Genomic DNA, 25,433 nt, shown 5'->3' with positions numbered 1-25,433 from the left:
TTTAAAAGCTAAACACACATACATGCTATAGCTTATCAATTCCATCCCTTGGTATCTACCCTCCAGAAATCCATATATATATTCACCATAAGACATGACAAGAGGAGTGCCTGGGTGGCTCAGTGGGTTAAGCCTCTGCCTTTGGTTCAAGTCATGGTCTCAGGGTCCTGGGATCAAGCCCCGCATCAGGCTCTCTGCTCAGCGGGGAGCCTGCTTCCTTCCCCCTCTCTCTCTGCCTGCCTCTCTGCCTACTTGTGATCTCGCTCTGTGTCAAAAAAAAAAAAAAAAAAAAGACACGACAAGAATGTTCTTAGCAGTAGACTACGATAGCTCCAAACGGGAAACCAGTTATGTTCGTCTGAGGTAGAATGATAAAGACGTCATACAACATTCGTACTGTGATATCTCAGATCACAGAAACTCACCAAACATAATGAAGAACAAAAGAAGCCAGACACTACGGAGTCCTTGCTGTATGACTCCATCTGTATGAGGTAGAGACAGAGGTCAGCCCTGACAGAGGTCAACTGCTGTTAGAGTCGGGTTATTAGTAACTCTGGAGGGGAGCCTGGAGGCTGGAAACACCAGAGGCTTCATGGGGTGCTGGGACTTTTGCAGTTCGTAACCCATGTATCGTACAAGGGTGTGTTGAGTTTGTGAACATTCATCGAGCTGTACATTGAGGAGTACGTGGACTTTTCTGTATCATGTTCTACTTCCAAAAAATTAACTTAAAAATACTTTGCGGGGACACCTGGGTAGCACGGTCGGTTGAGAACCCAACTCTTGATTTTAGCTCAGGTCATGATCTCAGAGTCATGAGATTGAGTCCTACATCGACTCCACGTTCAGCACAGAGTCGACTTAGGACTCTCTCTCCCTCTCCCTGTGCCCCGCCCTCTAAAATAAATATAAATATTTTAAAAAGAAAGAAAGAAAGGAAGGAAGGAAGGAAGGAAAGCATCTGACTCTTGATCTCAGTTCAAGTCTTGATCTTGGGGTCATAATTCAAGTCCCACATTGGGCTCCACAAGGGCATGGAGGCTACTGAAAACAAAACAAAACAAATGTTTGCACCTAGACCTAGAATTGCCAGATTTTTTTTTTTAAGATTTTATTTATTTATTTGACAGAGAGAGAGAGTGCACGAGCAGGCAGAGAAGCAGAGGGAGAGGGAAAAGCAGGCTCCCCACTGAGCAGGAACACTGATGTGGGGCTCAATCCCAGGACCCGGGATCATGACTTGAGCTGAAGGCAGACACTTAACCGACTGAGCCACCCACATGCCCCTGCCAACTTGTTATTTTGCAAGTGAGGCTATTATGCCAGAAAGGAGAAGTAGTCATGATTACAGGATGCATGACCTTTCTGGAAACGCAATTGACTTGCCTTTTGAAATCTTTCTACATCATCTTTATGTGAACTGGAGTTGGACCTTACTGGTCTATGTACGAAGTAGGTTGGCCGGGGAAGAAGTAAGTCCATACAAGGACAATGGCAGTCTTCATGATGTGGTGGTGACCGTGGGAGGGTGAGGCAGGGCTGGGGAGATGATGTCTCAACTTAGAATCAGTGGGACTTGTTGGCAATTTGGGTTTGAGGGTGATTGAATTTCTCTTTGCTTGGGAACCTGGAAGATGGTGACGCTGTTACTTGAGACAGAAAATAAAGGAGAAACCCATTGAGGGAGGTATTAAATTTCATCACAGGCGTGTCACACGTTAAGTACCTGCTAAATCATACAAGAGTATTTGTCCAGGAGGCAGTTGGTAAAGTGGGTTGGGAGGGGTCAAAGACAAAAACTTCAGGACTAAAACTTTAAAAGTCTCAGAAGAAAGCACTGGGGAAAAAAGTCTTCATGAGGGACGCCTGGGTGGCTCAGTTGGTTAAGCAGCTGCCTTCGGCTCAGGTCATGATCCCAGCGTCCTGGGATCGAGTCCCCCATCAGGCTCCTTGCTCGGCAGGGAGCCTGCTTCTCCCTCTGTCTCTGCCTGCCTCTCTGCCTGTGCTCGCTCTCTCTCCCTCTCTCTCTGACAAATAAATAAATAAAATCCTTAAAAAAAAAAAAAAGTCTTCATGACATTGCATTTGATGACTGCATGGACATGATGCCCCATGCAGAGGCAACAAGAGAAAAAATAAAATCGAACTTCCTTACAACTGAGAACTTTTAGGCATCGAAGGATAGGTATCAAGAACAAGAAAAGACAACCTGCTGACTGTGTATTTATGGGGTTAGTGTCTAGAATATATAAAGAACGCCTAAAACTTAACAATAAAACACCAAACAACCCGATTCAAATATGGACAAAGGACTTGGACATTTCTCCAAAGAATATATACAAATGGCCAGTAAGCCCATGAAAAGGTCCTCAACAACATTAGTCTTTAGAGAAATACAAACCATGGGGCGCCTGGGTGGCTCAGTGGGTTGAAGCCTCTGCCTTCGGCTCAGGTCATGATCCCAGGGTCCTGGGATCAGCCCTGCATCCCGCTCTCTGCTCATCAGGGAGCCTGCTTCCCTTCCTCTCTCTCTGTCTGCCTCTCTGCCTACTTGTGATCTCCGTCTGTTAAAAAAATAAATTAAAAAAATCAAAAGAAATACAAACCAAAACCACAATGAGATTCCATTTCCCATGTACTAGGATGGCTATAACCGAAAATACAGAAAAGATGGTCAAGTATGTAGAGAAATCGGAACCCTTGTGCCTTGCTGGTGAACTGTAAAATGGTGGTAGTCACCATGTGAAACAGTTTGGCCCTTTCTCAGAAGGTTAAACACACAGCTACCATGTGACCCAGCAATTCCACTCCTAGGTGTATATCCAAAAGAAGAACTTAAACAGATGGACTTGTACACCCATGTCCACAGAAGCATTATTCACAACAATCACACGGTGAAAAGAACCCAGGCGTCCATCAACAAATGAACACATAAACAAAATGCATATGTGTATGTGTGTATGTCATTCAGCATAAAAAGGAATGACATTTTCATACATGCTACAGTGTGAAGGGACCTTGAAAACATGCTTAGCGAAATAAGTCAGCTACAGGTCAACCATTATATGATTCCACTTAGAGGAGGTCCCTAGACTCGGCAAATTCATAGAGACAGAAAGTAGATTTGAGGTTCTGAGGGCCTGAGGGGGAAAAGGATTGGGGAGTTATTAATTAACGGATAGAGCTTTTGTTGAGTATGATGAAAACTTTTGTATGTCGATAGTGATGATGGTTGTACAGCATTCTAAATGTGCTTAATACCTCTCATTGTACATTTACAAATGGTTAAAGTGATAGATGTGCTATGTGTATTTTATTTTTTTAAAGATTTTTTTAAATTTATTTGACAGACAGAAAGAGATCACAAGTAGGCAGAGAGGCAGGCAGAGAGAGAGGAAGAAGCAGGCTCCCAGCTGAGCAGAGAGCCCAATGCAGGGCTCCATCCCAGGACCCTGAGATCATGACCTGAGCCGAAGGCAGAGGCTTCAACCACTGAGCCACCCAGGCACCCTGTGCTATGTACATTTACACACACACACACACACACACAGAGCAGGCAATAAAAGAGTCTGGAACTCAGGAAGAGGTCAGGGCTGGTGATGGTCATGTGAAGTTGAGCCGCTCTCTTTGGAGCTAGAGTCTTAAGGCCAAGTTCACCCAGGCGGATCACACAGCAAGAAAGCAAGACCAAAGACTAAAGTGCAGCAAATATTTACTTGTAAGGACTACAGGGGAGCAGGAAGAAGGAAGAAGAGAAGCGGAGCTAGCAAGAGGTGTAAAAGGAACAGCTGGGGACGCAAAAGTAGGAAGAAGGGAGGGGAGCCAGGAGAGGCATCATGCGGCCACTGAGAAGGGTCAGCAGGTGATGAATGATGTCCAGGGCCACTGCCACTTCAAGTTCATCAGGGAAGAAGGGATTGAAAGAAGGAAGCCTTGCATGAGGTCCTTGGTCACCTTAGCATGAGTCGTTTTACTTTTTTTTTTTTTTTTTTAAGATTTTATTTATTTATTTAAGGGAGAGAGGGGAGTGGGAGCACGAGGGGGGCGCCAAAGGGCAGGGGCAGAGGGAGAAGCAGGCTCCCTGCTCAGCAGGGAGCCCAGTGCGGGACCCAATCCCAGGACCCCGGGATCACAAGCTGAGTTGAAGGCCAACGACGATGAACTGACTGAGCCGCCCAGGCGTTCCCAGCGTGAGTCCTTTTAGTGGTCGAGGTGGAAGCAGCTCAGTGGCCTGAGTGATGAATGGACGGTGAAGAAGCGGAAAAATCAATCACGTTTGCATAACTGTAAAAAATAAAGCGGATCAAAGAGAAGGGGAAAGAGCATGTAACGGCTTGAGAGGAAAGTGGGCCAAGGAGTTGGGTTTGTTTGCTGAAGATCTAGGTGCTCCGAAGATGGAAAGAAGGGGGGGAAAGATGGTCCAGAGTCTCAGAAGAGGCAGGAGATCAAGGCGTGTCAAAAACTGAAAGGATGGGGGCGCCTGGGTGGCTCAGTGGGTTGGGCCACTGCCTTCGGCTCAGGTCATGATCTCAGGGTCCTGGGATCGAGTCCCGCATCGGGCTCTGCTCAGCAGGGAGCCTGCTTCCCTCTCTCTCTCTCTCTGCCTGCCTCTACATCTACTTGTGATTTCTCTCTGTCAAATAAATAAATAAAATCTTTAAAAAAAAAACAAAACTGAAAGGATGCATCTACACTGGTGAGATCAAAGAATGCCCCTTCCTGTAAGGGTGGACAAGGATGCCATCACAGGAGAGGGGTCTCGCTTTCAGAGCCAGAAACGAAGACGTGTCAGTCTGAAAAATGCAAGTGTACTTCCAGGAACAAAACCCACAATGGCCCCCAATGCTTCTCAAACTTCAACACGCACTCGAATCATTCAACATCTTGTTAAAAGACAGATTCTGGGGGACGCCTGGGTGGCTCAGTTGGTTAAGCAGCTGCCTTCGGCTCAGGTCATGATCCCAGCGTCGTGGGATCGAGTCCCACATCGGACTCCTTGCTCAGCAGGGAGCCTGCTTCTCCTTCTGCCTCTGCCTGCCATTCTGTCTGCCTGTGCTCGCTCTCTCTCCCTCTCTCTCTCTCTCTGATAAATAAATAAAAATCTTTAAAAAAAAAAATAAAAATAAAAAAAATAAAAAGACAGATTCTGATCGAGTGGGTCTGAAAATCTGCATTGCAAGCAAGCTTCCCGGTGAGACAGATACTGTGATCTGTGGACCACAGACTGGTGTCCAGTGTGGCTCTCAAGCTTTCAAATGTGACATGTCTGAATTAAGATGTCTTCTTTTTTTTTTTTTTAAAGATTTTATTTATTTATTTGACAGAGAGAGAGATCACAAGCAGGCGGAGAGTCAGGCAGAGAGAGAGAGAGAGAGAAGCAGGCTCCCGCCAGCAAAGAGCCCGATGCGGGGCTCGATCCCAGGACACTGAGATCATGACCTGAGCCGAAGGCAGCGGCTTAACCCACTGAGCCACCCAGGGCGCCCCTCTTATCGCCTTATTAATCTTAATATGTTGCTTTGTTCAGTGTTTCTCTACTTGGTGCCAAGACTCCATTGCTGCAATGACTTTCACCACGACAGATGATCCTGACCACACAGAGACACTTCTTCACTGTCAAGCGCTGGATTCAGCTGCCTCCACCTTTTGTAACTCCCCTATATGTTCCTCAACTGATCAATGTTGACCCCAGTAGGTAGGGACAGCTCTACGCCCCTATTTAGCAGAAAGAAGTTACAGAAGATGATACCTTGATACCTTCCACCTTCAACCACCTTAAAGATTTAAGGGTCAAAATTGTTCAGGGGGGAATGATGAGGGAGCAGGAGGCTGACTGAGGACAAAGCAAAAGCTGGTACCTTGCACCCCCTCTCCATCCGCTCCCCCTCAGTAATATGTGTAGCATTCCTCAGGCACCCTGACCTTATCAATAGCACAAATTTCTAGAGGCAAATAAACTCTGTTTTTCAGCCCTAAATAAAGTTAAATGTCTTCTAAACCTAAATCTCACTAACCAAGACAATTGATAAGAGATTGTGACATCCCACCAAAAATCTCCCAACTATCTTCATGTTAATGGCTGGTCTAAAGACAACATTGATCAAGCCACACCGGCAAGGCCTTCGATATCTTGGCACCTTGTAGGCCCTCCTTAACATATGAAAACTCCGTTGAAACCTCCCTTCCTCTCTCCTTCCCTAAGTGCAGGGTACATAACCTGCCATCCCTCACAACCCGGGGCAGCAGCTCTGCCTGCCCACGGGTCCTGTCCCGTGCTTTAATAAACCACCATTTTGCACCAAAGATGTCTCAAGAATTCTTTCTTGGTCATCGGTCTGGACCTCAGCCCACTGAACCTCACCTAGGTTCTAGAACTTCATCAATATATACAATGGAATATGACTCAGCCATCAGAAAGGATGAATGCCCCACCCATTTGCATCGGCATGAACAGAGCTAGAGGGGATTATGCTAAATGAAGTAAGTTAAGCAGAGAAAGACAGTTCTCATATGGTTTCACTCGTGTGTGGAACATAAGGAATAGCATGGAAGACCACAGGGGAAGGGAGGGAAAAGTGAATGGGAAGAAATCAGAGAGGGAGACAGACTGAGAGTTACCGAAGGGAGGTGGGTGGGGAGCTGGGGTAACTGGGTGAGGGGTATTAAGGAGGTCATATGTTGGAATGAGCACTGGGTCTCATAACTAATGACTCAGTGAACATTACAACAATGACCTAGGATGTACTATAGGTTGGCTAACTGACCGTAATAATAAAGTTTAAGGGCAAAAGGCAACCTTAGCCCAGCCCCCAGGATCCTGTGAGTCCACTTCAACATATAAAAACTCCTTTGGAGGGCGCCTGGGTGGCTCAGTGGGTTAAAGCCTCTGCCTTTGGCTCGGGTCGTGATCCCGGGGGTCCTGGGATCGAGTCCCGTGTGGGCTCTCTGCTCAGTGGGGAGCCTGCTTCCCCCTCTCTCTCTGCCTCTCTGCCTACTTGTGATCTGTTTCTCTGTTAAATAAATCTTAAAACAAACAAACAAACAAACAAACAACTCCTTTGGAGGGCAGCTGGGTGGCTCAGTCGGTAAAGTGTCTGCCTTAGCTCAGGTCATGATCCCGGCATCCTGGGATTGAGCCCCACATCAGGTTCCCTGCTTAGCGGGGAGCCTACTTCTCCCTCTCCCTCTGCAGCTCCCCCTGCTTGTGCTCCTTGCTCTCTGTGAAATAAGTAAAATCTTAAAAAAAAAAAATGAAAATATAAAATTCCTTTAGAAAATTTATCTCTAAACCTCCCAAGATATATGTTGGAAATCATACGCCCCACAATACACATCTGAAGGGTGTCCTAACTAAGGTTTTTTTTTTTTTAATTTTTTAAAGATTTTATTTATTTATTTGTCAGAGAGAGAGGGAGAGAGAGCGAGCACAGGCAGACAGAGAGGCAGGCAGAGGCAGAGGGAGAAGCAGGCTCCCTGCCGAGCAAGGAGCCCCGATGTGGGACTCGATCCCAGGATGCTAGGATCATGACCCGAGCCAAAGGCAGCTGCCCAACCAACTGAGCCACCCAGGCATCCCCTAACTAAGGTTTTTTAAGACAATAATGAATGACCTTTTCCTAACAATAGCTAGGTCCTTCAAGGTCCTAGAAACCTTGCTTCCAAAGTTCCTTAGAGACTTAGGCTCTCCCTAACCCCCTGCCAACTTGGAAGTATATAATGGGCCACTACTCATGACCCCAGTGCCACTTTTCCTGCCCATGGGTCCTGTCCCAGTACTTTAATAAAACCACTTTTCTGCACCAAAGGACGTCTTTGACCATTTGTTGCGAACCCCCACCCCCTCAAACCACATCCACGACGACCATGGCTGTCAAACCACCAGCACCTTCCTGCCCTGCGCCTCTTGTCTTGGGCTATAGGCTCCCTGGGAAACGGAATCTGCATGTCTGAGAAGTGCACCCAGCAAGCCCTATGGGGCAGTGCTCCCAGGAGGCGGGGCAGGGCCTGGGCAGAAGTGGAGCTGTTCTGCAGCGGGAGGGGGGCGGGGCTTACCCAATTCTGTAGGAACTCAGGAGCCAAGATAGTCCTTGAGAGGCTGGTCCTAAATCAAGGGTAAGGGTGGGGGGTGCCCTTTGTAACCCTGTGTGGACCAGTCACTGGCCCTGAACTGCCCTGGGGAGGGCAAAGTCTCAGAGAAGAACTCAGCTAGCTGAGCCATCACAGCCAACACGGGACTCGAGCAGGTGGAGGTTGGTGCCTCTGCGCCCGTGGGATTGTGGGTGGCGCACCATAACACCCGCTACCCTCCCTGAGGGCAGCCTGATGGACTCCCCTGCTCTCTGTACCCTCTTCTCTTTCTCCCCACTACCTAGGCTGCAGGGGTGGGTGATGGTCATACCACAGCTCCTAATTTAAAACGACAACAACAATAGTAATAATAACGTTGCATTCTAAAGACGAGCCCAGAGTAAGGCTAAAATGTCAAATGTAATTCCGAATTTCTGGAGTAGAGACCCTGGCCCCACTTGGGTCAGATTGCCCAGACCAGTTATTGATTCTGGCCTGGGGACAGAGTCCAAAATACAAATATAGTTGCCAACAGCCTCCCCTTGTGACTGCATGGTGGGGAGAGAGGACAGATTCCCCCCAAGGAGAATTACTATGTCAGGCCTAAAATTAGGAGGTCCTACAATGAGTAAGAGCCTTTGCACTGATGTCATAACAGAGGTTCGGGCTTGGGAAGGGCGAAAGTGTGACATTCGTGGAAATTCGCACACTTATTTATTCACTAAATATTGACTAAGCACCTGCTAGTTACAACTGTGAGGAAAGCAGCTCCCGCCATGATGGGGCTGACATTCTGAGGGAAGAGGACAGGCCCTGAACAAACATGCAGGTGCCTGAGGTGGTAAGAAGTCCCACAGAGGGGCGCCTGGGTGGCTCAGTGGGTTAAGCCTCTGCCTTCGGCTCAGGTGGAGCCCCGCATCGGGCTCTCTACTCCGCGGGGCGCCTGCTTCCCCTCCTCTCTCCCTCTCTGCCTGCCTCTCTGCCTACTTATGATCTCTCTCTCTGTCAAATAAATAAATAAAATCTTAAAAAAAAAAAAAAAAGAAGTCCCACAGAGATACGCAAAGCCAGAAAGAGATCACTGGCCAGGGCAGGTGAGCATGGGGGCTGCTCTTTCTACGGGGTGTCGCCTTCACTTTTGAACAAAGACTGGAGCGAGGGGCAGGGAGTCCGCCCTGGTGTGCCTGACGTGGGGCAGAAGCGCCCGCCACACTGGGAGTGGGGCTGGAGGGGAGGAATGGTGTCACCAAGGGGCAGGGCCAGATCCCACGTGACCTTGAGAGCTGTGGGGAGCCCTTGGGCTTTCTGTGGGATAGGAGGGTGGGCTGGGAAGTGGGAAATAAAAGCAAAAGAAAAAAATTTAAGTTTCCTTATTGCCTACAGCCCCCTGACAAGTCCTTGAAACAGGCAGAGTGACCTTCCTCTGGGAGTTCAGCTACCTCGATATTAACACTTTGCTAAGGGAAAGGGCAACTTGACCTTGACTCAACCTCCCAACCTCCGGGATCCTAGGAGTCTCCTTTAACAGGTAGAATTCCCTTTGGAAACGTCCTTTATCTCTAGCTCCCCTCACGCAAGAGATCTGTTGGCCATCATCCCCCAAGCATATGACCCACTGATATATTTCTGAAGGGTCTCTTGGACTGGGGTTTTACAGCAGTAAATGATCTTTTCCTAATAACATCTCACCCCTCAAGGTCCTGGAAACCTTGCTTCCAAATTCCTTAGAGACTTAGGCTCTCCCTACCCCCTCCCAACCTGAAAGCGGATCATTAGCCCCTCCTCACAACGCCTGTGCGGCTCTTTCTGCCCACCAGTCCTGTCCGCAAACCGCGTCTTTGCATCCAAGGCATCTCAGGAATTCTTTCTCGGCCGTCGGCTCCAAACTCCGATGTCTTTCCTACGTCAGGCCAGGAGTTGTTGCAGAAGAGACTAAAGAAATATGGTGGATGGACCCTGAGCAGAAGGCAAGTGGAGGACAGAGCAGAAGCTGACACCCAGCAGTCCCCCCCCCCCCCGGCCGTAATCCCGGGTGGGATCTGTGTGACACTCCTCAGGCACCCCCGGCTGCCTTAAAACTAAGGGACGGAAAAAAACCAAAAACACCAAATGGTTCCCTGATAGAGATCATATCCAGCAAGACTTGAGTCTTCCCTAGTCTACAAATTGTCTTAGCAATTGACATGAAAAAAAAAAAATTCTTTTCAATAGCCTAACTTCCAGAAGGAAACTCCCAACTATCTTAATGTCCCTTTTCTCAACCTCCCCCAACGCCCAAGCATTTAATCAGCCACTCCTCACGTTCCCAGGGCAACAGCTCTTCCCACCCATGGGTCCCATCTCTGAGCTTTAATAAAATCACCTTTTTGCACTGGAGATGTCTCAAGAATTCCTTCCTGACCTTCCACTCCGGACTCACCACACGGAGAAAAACTACGTCAGGTCCCGCCTGTGAAGTTTCCTCCATGCCCACGGGGGGCGGTCAAGACTTTCTCTGGGCCAGGGAATGATGTCACAAGATTATTGTTTTACAGAAACTCCTCTGTAATCATCCCCAGATTTAGGACTGCAGAGACCAATAAAACAGCAACAACGAGAACACCAAAAATTCTTTAAAAGCTAAACACACATACATGCTATAGCTTATCAATTCCATCCCTTGGTATCTACCCTCCAGAAATCCATATATATATTCACCATAAGACATGACAAGAGGAGTGCCTGGGTGGCTCAGTGGGTTAAGCCTCTGCCTTTGGTTCAAGTCATGGTCTCAGGGTCCTGGGATCAAGCCCCGCATCAGGCTCTCTGCTCAGCGGGGAGCCTACTTCCTTCCCCCTCTCTCTCTGCCTGCCTCTCTGCCTACTTGTGATCTCGCTCTGTGTCAAAAAAAAAAAAAAAAAAAAGACACGACAAGAATGTTCTTAGCAGTAGACTACGATAGCTCCAAACGGGAAACCAGTTATGTTCGTCTGAGGTAGAATGATAAAGACGTCATACAACATTCGTACTGTGATATCTCAGATCACAGAAACTCACCAAACATAATGAAGAACAAAAGAAGCCAGACACTACGGAGTCCTTGCTGTATGACTCCATCTGTATGAGGTAGAGACAGAGGTCAGCCCTGACAGAGGTCAACTGCTGTTAGAGTCGGGTTATTAGTAACTCTGGAGGGGAGCCTGGAGGCTGGAAACACCAGAGGCTTCATGGGGTGCTGGGACTTTTGCACTTCGTAACCCATGTATCGTACAAGGGTGTGTTGAGTTTGTGAACATTCATCGAGCTGTACATTGAGGAGTACGTGGACTTTTCTGTATCATGTTCTACTTCCAAAAAATTAACTTAAAAATACTTTGCGGGGACACCTGGGTAGCACGGTCGGTTGAGAACCCAACTCTTGATTTTAGCTCAGGTCATGATCTCAGAGTCATGAGATTGAGTCCTATATCGACTCCACGTTCAGCACAGAGTCGACTTAGGACTCTCTCTCCCTCTCCCTGTGCCCCGCCCTCTAAAATAAATATAAATATTTTAAAAAGAAAGAAAGAAAGGAAGGAAGGAAGGAAGGAAAGCATCTGACTCTTGATCTCAGTTCAAGTCTTGATCTTGGGGTCATAATTCAAGTCCCACATTGGGCTCCACAAGGGCATGGAGGCTACTGAAAACAAAACAAAACAAATGTTTGCACCTAGACCTAGAATTGCCAGATTTTTTTTTTTTAAGATTTTATTTATTTATTTGACAGAGAGAGAGAGTGCACGAGCAGGCAGAGAAGCAGAGGGAGAGGGAAAAGCAGGCTCCCCACTGAGCAGGAACACTGATGTGGGGCTCAATCCCAGGACCCGGGATCATGACTTGAGCTGAAGGCAGACACTTAACCGACTGAGCCACCCACATGCCCCTGCCAACTTGTTATTTTGCAAGTGAGGCTATTATGCCAGAAAGGAGAAGTAGTCATGATTACAGGATGCATGACCTTTCTGGAAACGCAATTGACTTGCCTTTTGAAATCTTTCTACATCATCTTTATGTGAACTGGAGTTGGACCTTACTGGTCTATGTACGAAGTAGGTTGGCCGGGGAAGAAGTAAGTCCATACAAGGACAATGGCAGTCTTCATGATGTGGTGGTGACCGTGGGAGGGTGAGGCAGGGCTGGGGAGATGATGTCTCAACTTAGAATCAATGGGACTTGTTGGCAATTTGGGTTTGAGGGTGATTGAATTTCTCTTTGCTTGGGAACCTGGAAGATGGTGACGCTGTTACTTGAGACAGAAAATAAAGGAGAAACCCATTGAGGGAGGTATTAAATTTCATCACAGGCGTGTCACACGTTAAGTACCTGCTAAATCATACAAGAGTATTTGTCCAGGAGGCAGTTGGTAAAGTGGGTTGGGAGGGGTCAAAGACAAAAACTTCAGGACTAAAACTTTAAAAGTCTCAGAAGAAAGCACTGGGGAAAAAAGTCTTCATGAGGGACGCCTGGGTGGCTCAGTTGGTTAAGCAGCTGCCTTCGGCTCAGGTCATGATCCCAGTGTCCTGGGATCGAGTCCCCCATCAGGCTCCTTGCTCGGCAGGGAGCCTGCTTCTCCCTCTGTCTCTGCCTGCCTCTCTGCCTGTGCTCGCTCTCTCTCCCTCTCTCTCTGACAAATAAATAAATAAAATCCTTAAAAAAAAAAAAAAGTCTTCATGACATTGCATTTGATGACTGCATGGACATGATGCCCCATGCAGAGGCAACAAGAGAAAAAATAAAATCGAACTTCCTTACAACTGAGAACTTTTAGGCATCGAAGGATAGGTATCAAGAACAAGAAAAGACAACCTGCTGACTGTGTATTTATGGGGTTAGTGTCTAGAATATATAAAGAACGCCTAAAACTTAACAATAAAACACCAAACAACCCGATTCAAATATGGACAAAGGACTTGGACATTTCTCCAAAGAATATATACAAATGGCCAGTAAGCCCATGAAAAGGTCCTCAACAACATTAGTCTTTAGAGAAATACAAACCATGGGGCGCCTGGGTGGCTCAGTGGGTTGAAGCCTCTGCCTTCGGCTCAGGTCATGATCCCAGGGTCCTGGGATCAGCCCTGCATCCCGCTCTCTGCTCAGCAGGGAGCCTGCTTCCCTTCCTCTCTCTCTGTCTGCCTCTCTGCCTACTTGTGATCTCCGTCTGTTAAAAAAATAAATTAAAAAAATCAAAAGAAATACAAACCAAAACCACAATGAGATTCCATTTCCCATGTACTAGGATGGCTATAACCGAAAATACAGAAAAGATGGTCAAGTATGTAGAGAAATCGGAACCCTTGTGCCTTGCTGGTGAACTGTAAAATGGTGGTAGTCACCATGTGAAACAGTTTGGCCCTTTCTCAGAAGGTTAAACACACAGCTACCATGTGACCCAGCAATTCCACTCCTAGGTGTATATCCAAAAGAAGAACTTAAACAGATGGACTTGTACACCCATGTCCACAGAAGCATTATTCACAACAATCACACGGTGAAAAGAACCCAGGCGTCCATCAACAAATGAACACATAAACAAAATGCATATGTGTATGTGTGTATGTCATTCAGCATAAAAAGGAATGACATTTTCATACATGCTACAGTGTGAAGGGACCTTGAAAACATGCTTAGCGAAATAAGTCAGCTACAGGTCAACCATTATATGATTCCACTTAGAGGAGGTCCCTAGACTCGGCAAATTCATAGAGACAGAAAGTAGATTTGAGGTTCTGAGGGCCTGAGGGGGAAAAGGATTGGGGAGTTATTAATTAACGGATAGAGCTTTTGTTGAGTATGATGAAAACTTTTGTATGTCGATAGTGATGATGGTTGTACAGCATTCTAAATGTGCTTAATACCTCTCATTGTACATTTACAAATGGTTAAAGTGATAGATGTGCTATGTGTATTTTATTTTTTTAAAGATTTTTTTAAATTTATTTGACAGACAGAAAGAGATCACAAGTAGGCAGAGAGGCAGGCAGAGAGAGAGGAAGAAGCAGGCTCCCAGCTGAGCAGAGAGCCCAATGCAGGGCTCCATCCCAGGACCCTGAGATCATGACCTGAGCCGAAGGCAGAGGCTTCAACCACTGAGCCACCCAGGCACCCTGTGCTATGTACATTTACACACACACACACACACACACACACACAGAGCAGGCAATAAAAGAGTCTGGAACTCAGGAAGAGGTCAGGGCTGGTGATGGTCATGTGAAGTTGAGCCGCTCTCTTTGGAGCTAGAGTCTTAAGGCCAAGTTCACCCAGGCGGATCACACAGCAAGAAAGCAAGACCAAAGACTAAAGTGCAGCAAATATTTACTTGTAAGGACTACAGGGGAGCAGGAAGAAGGAAGAAGAGAAGCGGAGCTAGCAAGAGGTGTAAAAGGAACAGCTGGGGACGCAAAAGTAGGAAGAAGGGAGGGGAGCCAGGAGAGGCATCATGCGGCCACTGAGAAGGGTCAGCAGGTGATGAATGATGTCCAGGGCCACTGCCACTTCAAGTTCATCAGGGAAGAAGGGATTGAAAGAAGGAAGCCTTGCATGAGGTCCTTGGTCACCTTAGCATGAGTCGTTTTACTTTTTTTTTTTTTTTTAAGATTTTATTTATTTATTTAAGGGAGAGAGGGGGAGTGGGAGCACGAGGGGGGCGCCAAAGGGCAGGGGCAGAGGGAGAAGCAGGCTCCCTGCTCAGCAGGGAGCCCAGTGTGGGACCCAATCCCAGGACCCTGGGATCACAAGCTGAGTTGAAGGCCGACGACGATGAACTGACTGAGCCGTCCAGGCGTTCCCAGCGTGAGTCCTTTTAGTGGTCGAGGTGGAAGCAGCTCAGTGGCCTGAGTGATGAATGGACGGTGAAGAAGCGGAAAAATCAATCACGTTTGCATAACTGTAAAAAATAAAGCGGATCAAAGAGAAGGGGAAAGAGCATGTAACGGCTTGAGAGGAAAGTGGGCCAAAGGAGTTGGGTTTGTTTGCTGAAGATCTAGGTGCTCCGAAGATGGAAAGAAGGGGGGAAAGATGGTCCAGAGTCTCAGAAGAGGCAGGAGATCAAGGCGTGTCAAAAACTGAAAGGATGGGGGCGCCTGGGTGGCTCAGTGGGTTGGGCCGCTGCCTTCGGCTCAGGTCATGATCTCAGGGTCCTGGGATCGAGTCCCGCATCGGGCTCTCTGCTCAGCAGGGAGCCTGCTTCCCTCTCTCTCTCTCTCTGCCTGCCTCTCCATCTACTTGTGATTTCTCTCTGTCAAATAAATAAATAAAATCTTTAAAAAAAAAACAAAACTGAAAGGATGCATCTACACTGGTGAGATCAAAGAATGCCCCTTCCTGTAAGGGTGGACAAGGATGCCATCACAGGAGAGGGGTCTCGCTTTCAGAGCCAGAAACGAAGACGTGTCAGTCTGAAAAATGCAAGTGTACTTCCAGGAACAAAACCCACAATGGCCCCCAATGCTTCTCAAACTTCAACACGCACTCGAATCATTCAACATCTTGTTAAAAGACAGATTCTGGGGACGCCTGGGTGGCTCAGTTGGTTAAGCAGCTGCCTTCGGCTCAGGTCATGATCCCAGCGTCGTGGGATCGAGTCCCACATCGGACTCCTTGCTCAGCAGGGAGCCTGCTTCTCCTTCTGCCTCTGCCTGCCATTCTGTCTGCCTGTGCTCGCTCTCTCTCCCTCTCTCTCTCTCTCTGATAAATAAATAAAAATCTTAAAAAAAAAAATAAAAATAAAAAAAATAAAAGACAGATTCTGATCGAGTGGGTCTGAAAATCTGCATTGCAAGCAAGCTTCCCGGTGAGACAGATACTGTGATCTGTGGACCACAGACTGGTGTCCAGTGTGGCTCTCAAGCTTTCAAATGTGACATGTCTGAATTAAGATGTCTTCTTTTTTTTTTTTAAAGATTTTATTTATTTATTTGACAGAGAGAGAGATCACAAGCAGGCGGAGAGTCAGGCAGAGAGAGAGAGAGAGAGAAGCAGGCTCCCGCCAAGCAAAGAGCCCGATGCGGGGCTCGATCCCAGGACACTGAGATCATGACCTGAGCCGAAGGCAGCGGCTTAACCCACTGAGCCACCCAGGCGCCCTCTTATCGCCTTATTAATCTTAATATGTTGCTTTGTTCAGTGTTTCTCTACTTGGTGCCAAGACTCCATTGCTGCAATGACTTTCACCACGACAGATGATCCTGACCACACAGAGACACTTCTTCACTGTCAAGCGCTGGATTCAGCTGCCTCCACCTTTTGTAACTCCCCTATATGTTCCTCAACTGATCAATGTTGACCCCAGTAGGTAGGGACAGCTCTACGCCCCTATTTAGCAGAAAGAAGTTACAGAAGATGATACCTTGATACCTTCCACCTTCAACCACCTTAAAGATTTAAGGGTCAAAATTGTTCAGGGGGGAATGATGAGGGAGCAGGAGGCTGACTGAGGACAAAGCAAAAGCTGGTACCTTGCACCCCCTCTCCATCCGCTCCCCCTCAGTAATATGTGTAGCATTCCTCAGGCACCCTGACCTTATCAATAGCACAAATTTCTAGAGGCAAATAAACTCTGTTTTTCAGCCCTAAATAAAGTTAAATGTCTTCTAAACCTAAATCTCACTAACCAAGACAATTGATAAGAGATTGTGACATCCCACCAAAAATCTCCCAACTATCTTCATGTTAATGGCTGGTCTAAAGACAACATTGATCAAGCCACACCGGCAAGGCCTTCGATATCTTGGCACCTTGTAGGCCCTCCTTAACATATGAAAACTCCGTTGAAACCTCCCTTCCTCTCTCCTTCCCTAAGTGCAGGGTACATAACCTGCCATCCCTCACAACCCGGGGCAGCAGCTCTGCCTGCCCACGGGTCCTGTCCCCGTGCTTTAATAAACCACCATTTTGCACCAAAGATGTCTCAAGAATTCTTTCTTGGTCATCGGTCTGGACCTCAGCCCACTGAACCTCACCTAGGTTCTAGAACTTCATCAATATATACAATGGAATATGACTCAGCCATCAGAAAGGATGAATGCCCACCCATTTGCATCGGCATGAACAGAGCTAGAGGGGATTATGCTAAATGAAGTAAGTTAAGCAGAGAAAGACAGTTCTCATATGGTTTCACTCGTGTGTGGAACATAAGGAATAGCATGGAAGACCACAGGGGAAGGGAGGGAAAAGTGAATGGGAAGAAATCAGAGAGGGAGACAGACTGAGAGTTACCGAAGGGAGGTGGGTGGGGAGCTGGGGTAACTGGGTGAGGGGTATTAAGGAGGTCATATGTTGGAATGAGCACTGGGTCTCATAACTAATGACTCAGTGAACATTACAACAATGACCTAGGATGTACTATAGGTTGGCTAACTGACCGTAATAATAAAGTTTAAGGGCAAAAGGCAACCTTAGCCCAGCCCCCAGGATCCTGTGAGTCCACTTCAACATATAAAAACTCCTTTGGAGGGCGCCTGGGTGGCTCAGTGGGTTAAAGCCTCTGCCTTTGGCTCGGGTCGTGATCCCGGGGTCCTGGGATCGAGTCCCGTGTGGGGCTCTCTGCTCAGTGGGGAGCCTGCTTCCCCCTCTCTCTCTGCCTCTCTGCCTACTTGTGATCTGTTTCTCTGTTAAATAAATCTTAAAAACAAACAAACAAACAAACAAACAACTCCTTTGGAGGGCAGCTGGGTGGCTCAGTCGGTAAAGTGTCTGCCTTAGCTCAGGTCATGATCCCGGCATCCTGGGATTGAGCCCCACATCAGGTTCCCTGCTTAGCGGGGAGCCTACTTCTCCCTCTCCCTCTGCAGCTCCCCCTGCTTGTGCTCCCTTGCTCTCTGTGAAATAAGTAAAATCTTAAAAAAAAAATGAAAATATAAAAATTCCTTTAGAAAATTTATCTCTAAACCTCCCAAGATATATGTTGGAAATCATACGCCCCACCAATACACATCTGAAGGGTGTCCTAACTAAGGTTTTTTTTTTTTAATTTTTTAAAGATTTTATTTATTTATTTGTCAGAGAGAGAGGGAGAGAGAGCGAGCACAGGCAGACAGAGGGGCAGGCAGAGGCAGAGGGAGAAGCAGGCTCCCTGCCGAGCAAGGAGCCCGATGTGGGACTCGATCCCAGGATGCTAGGATCATGACCCGAGCCAAAGGCAGCTGCCCAACCAACTGAGCCACCCAGGCATCCCCTAACTAAGGTTTTTTAAGACAATAATGAATGACCTTTTCCTAACAATAGCTAGGTCCTTCAAGGTCCTAGAAACCTTGCTTCCAAAGTTCCTTAGAGACTTAGGCTCTCCCTAACCCCCTGCCAACTTGGAAGTATATAATGGGCCACTACTCATGACCCCAGTGCCACTTTTCCTGCCCATGGGTCCTGTCCCAGTACTTTAATAAAACCACTTTTCTGCACCAAAGACGTCTTGACCATTTGTTGCGAACCCCACCCCCTCAAACCACATCCACGACGACCATGGCTGTCAAACCACCAGCACCTTCCTGCCCTGCGCCTCTTGTCTTGGGCTATAGGCTCCCTGGGAAACGGAATCTGCATGTCTGAGAAGTGCACCCAGCAAGCCCTATGGGGCAGTGCTCCCAGGAGGCGGGGCAGGGCCTGGGCAGAAGTGGAGCTGTTCTGCAGCGGGAGGGGGGCGGGGCTTACCCAATTCTGTAGGAACTCAGGAGCCAAGATAGTCCTTGAGAGCTGGTCCTAAATCAAGGTAAGGGTGGGGGGTGCCCTTTGTAACCCTGTGTGGACCAGTCACTGGCCCTGAACTGCCCTGGGGAGGGCAAGTCTCAGAGAAGAACTCAGCTAGCTGAGCCATCACAGCCAACACGGGACTCGAGCAGGTGGAGGTTGGTGCCTCTGCGCCCGTGGGATTGTGGGTGGTGCACCATAACACCCGCTACCCTCCCTGAGGGCAGCCTGATGGACTCCCCCTGCTCTCTGTACCTCTTCTCTTTCTCCCACTACCTAGGCTGCAGGGGTGGGTGATGGTCATACCACAGCTCCTAATTTAAAACGACAACAACAATAGTAATAATAACGTTGCATTCTAAAGACGAGCCCAGAGTAAGGCTAAAATGTCAAATGTAATTCCGAATTTCTGGAGTAGAGACCCTGGCCCCACTTGGGTCAGATTGCCCAGACCAGTTATTGATTCTGGCCTGGGGACAGAGTCCAAAATACAAATATAGTTGCCAACAGCCTCCCCTTGTGACTGCATGGTGGGGAGAGAGGACAGATTCCCCCCAAGGAGAATTACTATGTCAGGCCTAAAATTAGGAGGTCCTACAATGAGTAAGAGCCTTTGCACTGATGTCATAACAGAGGTTCGGGCTTGGGAGGGCGAAAGTGTGACATTCGTGGAAATTCGCACACTTATTTATTCACTAAATATTGACTAAGCACCTGCTAGTTACAACTGTGAGGAAAGCAGCTCCCGCCATGATGGGGCTGACATTCTGAGGGAAGAGGACAGGCCCTGAACAAACATGCAGGTGCCTGAGGTGGTAAGAAGTCCCACAGAGGGGCGCCTGGGTGGCTCAGTGGGTTAAGCCTCTGCCTTCGGCTCAGGTGGAGCCCCGCATCGGGCTCTCTACTCCGCGGGGCGCCTGCTTCCCCTCCTCTCTCCCTCTCTGCCTGCCTCTCTGCCTACTTATGATCTCTCTCTCTGTCAAATAAATAAATAAAATCTTAAAAAAAAAAAAAAAAGAAGTCCCACAGAGATACGCAAAGCCAGAAAGAGATCACTGGCCAGGGCAGGTGAGCATGGGGGCTGCTCTTTCTACGGGTGTCGCCTTCACTTTTGAACAAAGACTGGAGCGAGGGGCAGGGAGTCGCCCTGGTGTGCCTGACGTGGGGCAGAAGCGCCCGCCACACTGGGAGTGGGGCTGGAGGGGAGGAATGGTGTCACCAAGGGGCAGGGCCAGATCCCACGTGACCTTGAGAGCTGTGGGGAGCCCTTGGGCTTTCTGTGGGATAGGAGGGTGGGCTGGGAAGTGGGAAATAAAAGCAAAAGAAAAAAATTTAAGTTTCCTTATTGCCTACAGCCCCCTGACAAGTCCTTGAAACAGGCAGAGTGACCTTCCTCTGGGAGTTCAGCTACCTCGATATTAACACTTTGCTAAGGGAAAGGGCAACTTGACCTTGACTCAACCTTCCAACCTCCGGGATCCTAGGAGTCTCCTTTAACAGGTAGAATTCCCTTTGGAAACGACCTTTATCTCTAGCTCCCCTCACGCAAGAGATCTGTTGGCCATCATCCCCCAAGCATATGACCCACTGATATATTTCTGAAGGGTCTCTTGGACTGGGGTTTTACAGCAGTAAATGATCTTTTCCTAATAACATCTCACCCCTCAAGGTCCTGGAAACCTTGCTTCCAAATTCCTTAGAGACTTAAGCTCTCCCTACCCCCTCCCAACCTGAAAGCGGATCATTAGCCCCTCCTCACAACGCCTGTGCGGCTCTTTCTGCCCACCAGTCCTGTCCGCAAACCGCGTCTTTACATCCAAGGCATCCCAGGAATTCTTTCTCGACCGTCGGCTCCAAACTCCGATGTCTTTCCTACGTCAGGCCAGGAGTTGTTGCAGAAGAGACTAAAGAAATATGGTGGATGGACCCTGAGCAGAAGGCAAGTGGAGGACAGAGCAGAAGCCGACACCCAGCAGTCCCCCACCCACCCCCGGCCGTAATCCCAGGTGGGATCTGTGTGACACTCCTCAGGCACCCCCGGCTGCCTTAAAACTAAGGGACGGAAAAAAAACCAAAAACACCAAATGGTTCACTGATAGAGATCATATCCAGCAAGACTTGAGTCTTCCCTAGTCTACAAATTGTCTTAGCAATTGACATGAAAAAAAAAAAATTCTTTTCAATAGCCTAACTTCCAGAAGGAAACTCCCAACTATCTTAATGTCCCTTTTCTCAAACCTCCCCCAACGCCCAAGCATTTAATCAGCCACTCCTCACGTTCCCAGGGCAACAGCTCTTCCCACCCATGGGTCCCATCTCTGAGCTTTAATAAAATCACCTTTTTGCACTGGAGATGTCTCAAGAATTCCTTCCTGACCTTCCACTCCGGACTCACCACACGGAGAAAAACTACGTCAGGTCCCGCCTGTGAAGTTTCCTCCATGCCCACGGGGGGCGGTCAAGACTTTCTCTGGGCCAGGGAATGATGTCACAAGATTATTGTTTTACAGAAACTCCTCTGTAATCATCCCCAGATTTAGGACTGCAGAGACCAATAAAACAGCAACAACGAGAACACCAAAAATTCTTTAAAAGCTAAACACACATACATGCTATAGCTTATCAATTCCATCCCTTGGTATCTACCCTCCAGAAATCCATATATATATTCACCATAAGACATGACAAGAGGAGTGCCTGGGTGGCTCAGTGGGTTAAGCCTCTGCCTTTGGTTCAAGTCATGGTCTCAGGGTCCTGGGATCAAGCCCCGCATCAGGCTCTCTGCTCAGCGGGGAGCCTGCTTCCTTCCCCCTCTCTCTCTGCCTGCCTCTCTGCCTACTTGTGATCTCGCTCTGTGTCAAAAAAAAAAAAAAAAAAAAGACACGACAAGAATGTTCTTAGCAGTAGACTACGATAGCTCCAAACGGGAAACCAGTTATGTTCGTCTGAGGTAGAATGATAAAGACGTCATACAACATTCGTACTGTGATATCTCAGATCACAGAAACTCACCAAACATAATGAAGAACAAAAGAAGCCAGACACTACGGAGTCCTTGCTGTATGACTCCATCTGTATGAGGTAGAGACAGAGGTCAGCCCTGACAGAGGTCAACTGCTGTTAGAGTCGGGTTATTAGTAACTCTGGAGGGGAGCCTGGAGGCTGGAAACACCAGAGGCTTCATGGGGTGCTGGGACTTTTGCAGTTCGTAACCCATGTATCGTACAAGGGTGTGTTGAGTTTGTGAACATTCATCGAGCTGTACATTGAGGAGTACGTGGACTTTTCTGTATCATGTTCTACTTCCAAAAAATTAACTTAAAAATACTTTGCGGGGACACCTGGGTAGCACGGTCGGTTGAGAACCCAACTCTTGATTTTAGCTCAGGTCATGATCTCAGAGTCATGAGATTGAGTCCTACATCGACTCCACGTTCAGCACAGAGTCGACTTAGGACTCTCTCTCCCTCTCCCTGTGCCCCGCCCTCTAAAATAAATATAAATATTTTAAAAAGAAAGAAAGAAAGGAAGGAAGGAAGGAAGGAAAGCATCTGACTCTTGATCTCAGTTCAAGTCTTGATCTTGGGGTCATAATTCAAGTCCCACATTGGGCTCCACAAGGGCATGGAGGCTACTGAAAACAAAACAAAACAAATGTTTGCACCTAGACCTAGAATTGCCAGATTTTTTTTTTTAAGATTTTATTTATTTATTTGACAGAGAGAGAGAGTGCACGAGCAGGCAGAGAAGCAGAGGGAGAGGGAAAAGCAGGCTCCCCACTGAGCAGGAACACTGATGTGGGGCTCAATCCCAGGACCCGGGATCATGACTTGAGCTGAAGGCAGACACTTAACCGACTGAGCCACCCACATGCCCCTGCCAACTTGTTATTTTGCAAGTGAGGCTATTATGCCAGAAAGGAGAAGTAGTCATGATTACAGGATGCATGACCTTTCTGGAAACGCAATTGACTTGCCTTTTGAAATCTTTCTACATCATCTTTATGTGAACTGGAGTTGGACCTTACTGGTCTATGTACGAAGTAGGTTGGCCGGGGAAGAAGTAAGTCCATACAAGGACAATGGCAGTCTTCATGATGTGGTGGTGACCGTGGGAGGGTGAGGCAGGGCTGGGGAGATGATGTCTCAACTTAGAATCAGTGGGACTTGTTGGCAATTTGGGTTTGAGGGTGATTGAATTTCTCTTTGCTTGGGAACCTGGAAGATGGTGACGCTGTTACTTGAGACAGAAAATAAAGGAGAAACCCATTGAGGGAGGTATTAAATTTCATCACAGGCGTGTCACACGTTAAGTACCTGCTAAATCATACAAGAGTATTTGTCCAGGAGGCAGTTGGTAAAGTGGGTTGGGAGGGGTCAAAGACAAAAACTTCAGGACTAAAACTTTAAAAGTCTCAGAAGAAAGCACTGGGGAAAAAAGTCTTCATGAGGGACGCCTGGGTGGCTCAGTTGGTTAAGCAGCTGCCTTCGGCTCAGGTCATGATCCCAGCGTCCTGGGATCGAGTCCCCCATCAGGCTCCTTGCTCGGCAGGGAGCCTGCTTCTCCCTCTGTCTCTGCCTGCCTCTCTGCCTGTGCTCGCTCTCTCTCCCTCTCTCTCTGACAAATAAATAAATAAAATCCTTAAAAAAAAAAAAAAGTCTTCATGACATTGCATTTGATGACTGCATGGACATGATGCCCCATGCAGAGGCAACAAGAGAAAAAATAAAATCGAACTTCCTTACAACTGAGAACTTTTAGGCATCGAAGGATAGGTATCAAGAACAAGAAAAGACAACCTGCTGACTGTGTATTTATGGGGTTAGTGTCTAGAATATATAAAGAACGCCTAAAACTTAACAATAAAACACCAAACAACCCGATTCAAATATGGACAAAGGACTTGGACATTTCTCCAAAGAATATATACAAATGGCCAGTAAGCCCATGAAAAGGTCCTCAACAACATTAGTCTTTAGAGAAATACAAACCATGGGGCGCCTGGGTGGCTCAGTGGGTTGAAGCCTCTGCCTTCGGCTCAGGTCATGATCCCAGGGTCCTGGGATCAGCCCTGCATCCCGCTCTCTGCTCATCAGGGAGCCTGCTTCCCTTCCTCTCTCTCTGTCTGCCTCTCTGCCTACTTGTGATCTCCGTCTGTTAAAAAAATAAATTAAAAAAATCAAAAGAAATACAAACCAAAACCACAATGAGATTCCATTTCCCATGTACTAGGATGGCTATAACCGAAAATACAGAAAAGATGGTCAAGTATGTAGAGAAATCGGAACCCTTGTGCCTTGCTGGTGAACTGTAAAATGGTGGTAGTCACCATGTGAAACAGTTTGGCCCTTTCTCAGAAGGTTAAACACACAGCTACCATGTGACCCAGCAATTCCACTCCTAGGTGTATATCCAAAAGAAGAACTTAAACAGATGGACTTGTACACCCATGTCCACAGAAGCATTATTCACAACAATCACACGGTGAAAAGAACCCAGGCGTCCATCAACAAATGAACACATAAACAAAATGCATATGTGTATGTGTGTATGTCATTCAGCATAAAAAGGAATGACATTTTCATACATGCTACAGTGTGAAGGGACCTTGAAAACATGCTTAGCGAAATAAGTCAGCTACAGGTCAACCATTATATGATTCCACTTAGAGGAGGTCCCTAGACTCGGCAAATTCATAGAGACAGAAAGTAGATTTGAGGTTCTGAGGGCCTGAGGGGGAAAAGGATTGGGGAGTTATTAATTAACGGATAGAGCTTTTGTTGAGTATGATGAAAACTTTTGTATGTCGATAGTGATGATGGTTGTACAGCATTCTAAATGTGCTTAATACCTCTCATTGTACATTTACAAATGGTTAAAGTGATAGATGTGCTATGTGTATTTTATTTTTTTAAAGATTTTTTTAAATTTATTTGACAGACAGAAAGAGATCACAAGTAGGCAGAGAGGCAGGCAGAGAGAGAGGAAGAAGCAGGCTCCCAGCTGAGCAGAGAGCCCAATGCAGGGCTCCATCCCAGGACCCTGAGATCATGACCTGAGCCGAAGGCAGAGGCTTCAACCACTGAGCCACCCAGGCACCCTGTGCTATGTACATTTACACACACACACACACACACACAGAGCAGGCAATAAAAGAGTCTGGAACTCAGGAAGAGGTCAGGGCTGGTGATGGTCATGTGAAGTTGAGCCGCTCTCTTTGGAGCTAGAGTCTTAAGGCCAAGTTCACCCAGGCGGATCACACAGCAAGAAAGCAAGACCAAAGACTAAAGTGCAGCAAATATTTACTTGTAAGGACTACAGGGGAGCAGGAAGAAGGAAGAAGAGAAGCGGAGCTAGCAAGAGGTGTAAAAGGAACAGCTGGGGACGCAAAAGTAGGAAGAAGGGAGGGGAGCCAGGAGAGGCATCATGCGGCCACTGAGAAGGGTCAGCAGGTGATGAATGATGTCCAGGGCCACTGCCACTTCAAGTTCATCAGGGAAGAAGGGATTGAAAGAAGGAAGCCTTGCATGAGGTCCTTGGTCACCTTAGCATGAGTCGTTTTACTTTTTTTTTTTTTTTTTTAAGATTTTATTTATTTATTTAAGGGAGAGAGGGGAGTGGGAGCACGAGGGGGGCGCCAAAGGGCAGGGGCAGAGGGAGAA

The 25,433-nt window shown here is 47.4% G+C and overlaps 1 long non-coding RNA gene across 2 annotated transcripts; it reads right to left on the bottom strand.

The window, feature by feature from the left end:
- Positions 1-4,075: 4,075 nt before the first annotated feature.
- Positions 4,076-10,783, bottom strand: LOC122891732. 2 transcript variants are annotated; one of them, XR_006381315.1, is made up of 3 exons: positions 10,433-10,783; positions 9,858-10,002; positions 4,076-4,287 (listed from the first exon to the last, which is right to left on the bottom strand). It is a non-coding gene; the product is annotated as an uncharacterized LOC122891732 (long non-coding RNA). The 2 variants fall into 2 exon arrangements; XR_006381314.1 differs by having other exon boundaries at positions 9,885-10,002.
- Between the last annotated feature and the right edge of the window lie 14,650 nt (positions 10,784-25,433).

The sequence above is a fragment of the Neovison vison genome, chromosome 12 (genome assembly GCF_020171115.1).
Source record: "Neovison vison isolate M4711 chromosome 12, ASM_NN_V1, whole genome shotgun sequence".
Taxonomy (NCBI): Eukaryota; Metazoa; Chordata; class Mammalia; order Carnivora; family Mustelidae; genus Neogale; species Neogale vison.
The sequence above is the reverse complement of the archived record's forward strand: the minus strand, read 5'-3'. Positions and strand labels throughout refer to the sequence as shown.